The 6,898-nt window shown below is 47.5% G+C and overlaps 1 long non-coding RNA gene across 1 annotated transcript; it reads right to left on the bottom strand.

The window, feature by feature from the left end:
- Nucleotides 1-2,828: 2,828 nt before the first annotated feature.
- Nucleotides 2,829-5,361, bottom strand: LOC112833684 (uncharacterized). The gene is made up of 2 exons (XR_003210716.2): nucleotides 5,121-5,361; nucleotides 2,829-3,687 (listed from the first exon to the last, which is right to left on the bottom strand). It is a non-coding gene; the product is annotated as an uncharacterized lncRNA (long non-coding RNA).
- Between the last annotated feature and the right edge of the window lie 1,537 nt (nucleotides 5,362-6,898).

Raw genomic sequence — 6,898 nt, 5'->3', positions numbered from 1 at the left:
AGACTCCACGCTGAGTGCAGAGCCCAGGCCCAAGAGGGGCTCCATCTCATGACCCCAAGATCATGACCTGAGCTGAAACCAAGAGGCGGAGGCTTAACCGACTGAGCCACCCATGCGCCCCATGTTTTCCAATTTCTACTTACCTGCCTACCTATTTCTCTCTCTCTCCCCCTCTTTTCTCTTTGCTTCAAAATTCATGTCCCTCTTTTGTTTCTCTGAGAAAGTATACTCTGTGGTTTTGTTTTTGTTTTTGTTTTTATGCCCTCATATTTCTCTCTCCTCTGGGTTCCTTTTCTCCCAAATGTTATTCTAGTCACTATCTCCCATGTAGGCAGTTGTCCTCAAATGTCTGGCAATGCTTGGTGTTCCATTTGTATTTAAGATGATGCACGACCGTGGATTGGAAGCACTGAGTGGGTGGGGCTTGTCCCCAGCTGGTCTTTACCATGGGTGATAGGGAGCTGATCTTTATGTTGGGGGACCCTTTGAGTATCAGTACTTGTAGGTGTCTTTCTCTGGGGTCATTTGTTTCTGCAGAGAACAGTCCTCTAATCTCCTCATTGAGGGACTGTTGTTTGACTGCAGAGTTTTTGAAGGTAGGGCTGAAGAAGGGGGCTGGCAGTCTCAATATTTGGCACAAGGTCCATTTGGGAAAGGCGGGGGCTGAGTGGCAATATTGTAAAGCTCTTCCTCCAAGATATGTGGTTTCAAGAGGCCCTGGTTTTATGAAATAACTCACTTCTGAGAATTTGGAGAGGCCATATTCTCTACTAAAGCCACTCAAGATTGGTCTGCCTTTTTTTTTTTTTTTTTCCAGAACTGAAAATTTCTTGAGTAAAACATGATTTAATTTCTGGGGTTCCCATGATAAATGAACCCTTCAGTCCTAATTACCACCCTTTTCAGACAGCTTTTATGTTGGCAAGACCTATTGTTTCTGGCAGATAGAACATACAGGCTTTGTATGCTCTCTACCTCAAGGTCAAAGGTTGTATTTCAATTATAGCCCCTCCCACTACCATTCTGATGACACTCCGTCTCTAATCTTGTATTCTGTGCTCTAGAGAGAACCAGAGTGAGGTAGATTGGCCAGAACCCACATGGTGGAGGTGATATGTTCTAGTCTTCCTCTAGGTTATTCCAAGGGATCCCTGACCTTTCACACTCACCTAGCATGGACCAGTATTTGGTCTAAGTCTGTATTAGTCCAATCAGTAAACTCTTAGAACCCTAGACATTGAGTTCAGTACTTCTGATGAGTGTACACATCCATAAATTCAGCCCAATCCAAAATTCCGCTCTGCCCGCTTTTATTAAGCACTCTCAAAATCCAAACCCAGAGTTTTTATAATTAAACAAACAATTTCTGTAATTTCTTCTGGAATTTTCTTCCCTACTCTGATTCTGCATTTTATTTTCTGGCCTATGTGAAATTAAAATCCTACAGTGCACAACCATGAGGAGTGGGCCATGGGGCAAACTGTTAACTTTATCGTGTTAAGGAAAAATGGTTTCCTGAGGGGACACAGGTGTAGAAGGCAGTGTGCTAGAGGGCAGTGGAGGATCAGGGTTTCCCAGGTCCTCTGCATCCTTCCAGATATCCCCATTCCCACAGGTTCTCTGTCTGTCTCAATTCATACTCTAATAGTCACACATGCCTTTTGGCAAATGTGTGTATTCAACTCATAATTCAGACACCTTTCAATTTAGGCTCTGAACTGGTTTCCAACATTCTTAACCTGGCAGCTGCAAGTAATAAAGAGTTTCTTTCCAACACGGTCACAGAAAAGCTCTAAGTTTTACTCGAACTTGAAGATAAAAAATTTCAGTATTTGGGTCCCCCCCCTTATTTAAGGGGCTCGGTGCCTTCAGAAACACCCCAGAAACAACCAGAACTTTCTGGTTCTGCCAGGCTTCATCCTCTTTGGACTGGTGAATAACGGCATCTTCCTGCCCCCCATCATCCACTGCTGGCCGGGCTCTATCATTAGTGGACGACTAATTGTTTCATTACCAGATCACATGGGCTGCCATCTTCCCACTCTGGGACATGGGTGTGAACCTCACCTCCATGAAAGTCTGTGTCTGCAACCTGCTCCCTGGCATTCACTTCCATTTCCGTTAATTTTCTTGATTTATAACCAGTCCCAGCTTCAGCTAAGAATGACTGCATGGGTGTGGCCTGGAGAGCTCCCAGAACGGAGGAAGGAAGGGAAGGAAGGGCCACCTGGCCTCAGGAGATCACGCAGCCTCTCTCTGGGCCACAGCCATGATAGGATCAATGCCTTCTGCCCATCTCTGCGTGTCTTCATTTGAGTTTTCGAAATCCAAGTGGCCTCACTTACGTCAGGCTAGGGTCAAAAGCCCTTGAATCAAGCAAGTCAAGAGGATCTGAGAGGGGCCTGGTGACGGTCGTCATGAGCCAGGCAAACCTCCCAGGTTGTGTCTGGAGCAGCGTTGCTGCTGACAGGGCACATTCAAACCTGTGGCTTTAAGATTCTTAATTCAGGCCTCACAGTGTCCTTGCTTCCAGACCTCTCACTCCTAATCTTCCCAATTTCTCCATTCCACAACCACTGTTAGTCTCTGCTCCCAGAACATTCCCCCTCATCCCAAGGCTGCCTTGTTTAGCCCCTTCCCCCAGCTCTCCTCAGGGTGTAGCTTCCTGCCTTTAAGATCCAGCCTCCTGCCTCCTTCTCCAGGAAGTCCTCCCAGAATGCTTAGTTGACACCCTATTTTTTCTCTTTTTGTCAGCTTCTTTTCCTGTGCTATATATCGTCTCCTCGTGTCACTCAGGGTCCCTATGGGAAACAGTCGACACACTCAAATTGGGCAATTTGAGGAGAGTTTAATAAAGAGGCCATTTACAAAGGTGATAGCAGGGTAAGAGGAGACTGCATCCCCCCTGAGTAAGATGAGTAGCAGTGGGGCTCGTTAGCAGATGTAAAGGGGTCAGGGGTGAGGGACACAATATGGAGAGGTCCACCGAGGCTGGTTGGGGTGCACCCGGCCCCCAGTGCTGCCTCAGGAGGGGCTGGGTTCAGACCTCGCTCTCCCCCTCTCTTCCAACCTCCTGCAGGGGCTCTCTATGGGCTCAATCCGGAGAGCAAGCTAGAATGCTGGCCACCTCCATTCAGGGCAGCTTCTTGGGCGCAGGGCAGAGAGTGGAGAAGGGCGCAGGGTGGATCCGAGCACATTGGCCAGGATGTCCTAAACACACTTTGACTAGGTAACGCGTCATCTTCTTGTGGCCGGCAACCAAGGCTTTGTTTTTTCTTCCCTTTCACTGCCCCTGCCACCCCCACACTCCATAAAGGCTAGGACCATGTAGATGTTCAGTAAATGTGACCAGCCAGGGTTTGACAGATGAACAGCCTCCAGACTGAACAACATAGGATGCGCTCCGTCCATTCTCCCTCGTCCTGGGCCAGAGGAGTTGCCGTTCTGATCGTCAGATTTCCGAACACAGACAGGGCCGCACCCACTAGCAGCCGGGGCCTCTGGGTATTAAGAGACCCCACGCATGCACTAGCAACTGTCTGTTTTCACCCCGCAAGCAGCTGTATGTTGAATCGGGGTGTTTCTCACAGGGGCAGGTTCTGCTCTTCTGCTTTTCTCTGTTCTCTTCTATTCACACGCATTTTTTGGCATACGCATTGCTTTGGGCTCGGGCTTGGGCATGGCCCTCTGGAATAAGATTTGAATTTTGGTTTAGGAAGAGGTAATGGAATTTCATAAGCCTTGAACTATAACCAGTTTACCAACATCCTACATCAAGGAACTGGGAATTAGCCCAGATCCTAATAAATCGGACCCGGGTTTCCTTCCTTCTGTTCCTCCTTCTGGGGCACTCACAGCATTGCACAATTCCTAGGGACATAAATGGCATCCCCTAAAGTTTTGCCACACAGTTGGACCACGTCAGATATAGGCATTCTTGAGTTTCTTGGGGCCATATCAAGACCTCACCTCCCGCCTAGCACACGGGCATATTCTCCCCTTACTGAACGACCACCGGGCGCTCTCTGCGCCTCCGGCATGGGCGGACGCCCCCTAGTGTCCACATTTCCCACTGCAACTGTGACCGAAGCTGGTGTTAGCGAGTAAAGCACGAGCTTCAGCTTATCGGGGTGAATTTGCCAGCACCTCAAACTAAACCAGGAAAAATTTTGTCCTCTCTGAAAACTGAGAGGCTTTCCTCAGTTCCAAAAGTCTAGAATGCAAGAGGCAGCCATTCTTTGGATGGCATGGGGCAGCGGCCATCTTAGTACATAGTGTTAGCCTTTTGCATTGGAGACCAGCATTTGGCTGCTAGACCCCCTAACCCTATGTTGTGTATTTTGAACTGCTTCCAGGGTCAAGGTAAGACTAGCCTGGGCACTTATGCAGCTTGTCTACAGCCCTCACATCCCAAGTTCTCCTCTACAATCTAGTCTCCCTTGTTGTAGCATTGCCTGTCAGAGCCCCAGATCCTGTGCAGTGGCATGGATGATAAGGGGTCAGGAAATTTCTTCTGTAAAGGACAAGAAGATAAATATTTTAGGATCTGGAGGCAGTACAGTCTCTGCAAAAGCAGCCACAGACGATTTATAAACATAAGAGCGTGGCTGTGTTCCAGCGAAACTTTATTTACAGAGCGGGCAGTGGGCCGTTTTTGGCTTGTGCGTCACAATTCACGGACCCCTGGAAGAGATCAGTGGATGGAGAAAGATGACCCTGACTATGCTGGGGACTTAACCTGGGCAGAAATGGAAGAAAATCCCAGTGAAGTTCTTGCAAGCCCACAGCTCTGAAGGACAGGAACCTACTTTGTTAAGCATTGGACTTTAGAATTTTAGCTCTGGAATTTGAAGGAAATCTCAGAAACTCAAGCTGGAAAAGGATCATCTTCTTTAAACTAGCAGAGTGTGACGCTCAACACATAGGACGAGGAGGAGCAGGGAAGTCAGCACTGAGTCGTGTTCAAGACCACCTGCCATTGTCAAGGTCACTCCAGACTTGCCACAGAAAGTTCTCCCTGCTGCACCTCTGTGCCTTTGTGCCTTCCCACAAATTGACCCACCTGCCTGGACACCCCTCTCACGCCCACCCGTGGCTTCATGGAAAAGTTGTTCACAAACCTGTTCAAATATGCAGCCAATGTGTTCTCCCTCAAGCCTTCACTGAGTGTGCCCAGCTGGCTTCCGACATCCAGTATCCATGTTGCGACGCCCGGGAGCTTTTCCGCAAAGCTGGACGGGCCTCTCTGCCAGAGCCAGTCATGCCAGAAGTGCCCGGAGAATTAACATCCCCCAGGAGCCACCATCAGCCAATGACTCACAGGGGCACAATGCAAATATCCCAGCCTCCTTCCCCCTCCAGTGGGATTGCTGAGTGTGATTACACTGTCGCCAGGAGTTTTCTAGTGGTGTTGAGCTCCGGTCACCCCCAGTGGAAGGTACTTCATAATGAACCCTTTGCTGGCATCTTCCCGTTCCTGTCTGACTTCCCTGTTCCCTACTGGAGTTGCCTGCACTTTCCAAATTAAATTCTTGGCTCTCAAATCCTTGCTCAGGATCTGCTCTTGGGGGAAGCCAATCTAAGCAGAATGTGACTTTCTCTGGGTACTTTTCTTCAATTCTCCCTCTGTTTCCTACTGCAGGAGAAAGCACTCATCGTGTTTCATTATTGTCATTGGCTTCCGGTTGAGTCTCTTCCACTGAACAGCGAGTGAGTTTTCTAGAAGTGGGTCTTATTCATCTTTGCATCACTGGTATGTTCCCTAGTCTGTCATGCAGTGTTCAAGATGTGTGTTTGCTGGCTACCAGAAGCTTGATGTGTAGGTGGAATAGATGCAAAGGGGCAAGGTGGCGGGGGTCCGTGCTTCATTGCTGACCCCATGTAGCTGCTACTAGCCATGTGTGGCTATTTCAATTAAAATTGAATACAAATTAAAAATCCAGTTCCTCAGTCCAGTAGCCACATTTCAAGGGCTGCATGTGGCTAGCGGGGATCCTATTGGACAATACAGGTAGAGAACATTTCTATCCCTGTAGTTAGTTCTATTGGACAGCGTGGGGCTGGAAGGCCAAACGAGCACACTGAATCCATGATTTGGTTATGTGCGGTTCTGTGTGGGTCACAAAGCTCCTAAAAGCTTTCAGGCACCTGGGTATATGACCCAGTACCAATATCCAGCACTTGTGCTCACCTAAGGACAGACACTGCTTCACGAGACAAGAGAAAACCAGTATGTATAGCTAAGTCTTCAGATGATTGCTTTATTTACATTTTGACTGAACCACAAAAAAGACAAAAGGTACTTCAGGGTTTCCAATGCCCTTAGGGCTGGTAGAATGGATACCACATCAGAAGAGCAGCCTAGCTTCTTTTTTAAAATATATAATTCTAAAGTTTTGTTTATGTTTTTAATTGGTAACATGTTCCCATAGCTCAAAAGCCAAAAGGCACAAAGGTATTCAGAGAAAAGTCACACTTGTCCTACCCCCCACCCTTAACCCTCTCTAAAGATAACCAAACGCTACTGTTTTCTTTCCTAACCTTTAAGGGATGGGCAATGCACCCAAGCACAGTGAATAATCTGTGTTTATCTCTTTTTTATTTATTTTTTTAGCATAGGATACATCCTGTTTTGTCTTTTTTTTTTTTTTCAGTCAATTCCCTATCGTTCCCTGGACTTTGACTCTTCCTTCAACGCTGTCTCTTGGTTCTTCCAGCACCTCTTTTATTAGCCATTGATCTCTCCTTGTCTCACACGTGCCTTTCTCTTTTAACTAACTCCCCGTATGGTTCTGGGGTCTCTACTCCATCCTGTGTTACCGGATTTATCTTCCTAATGCACCATGGTGATTATTGCCACTTCCTCCATGAAGTCTTCCTCCTTCAGATTCCAGCTACA

The sequence above is a fragment of the Callorhinus ursinus genome, unplaced genomic scaffold (assembly GCF_003265705.2).
Source record: "Callorhinus ursinus isolate GAN/ISIS: 27379988/994484 unplaced genomic scaffold, GSC_fseal_2.0 scaffold15, whole genome shotgun sequence".
Lineage (NCBI taxonomy): Eukaryota > Metazoa > Chordata > Mammalia > Carnivora > Otariidae > Callorhinus > Callorhinus ursinus.
Note: the sequence above shows the minus strand (reverse complement) of the source record. Positions and strands in the feature narration are given on the sequence as shown.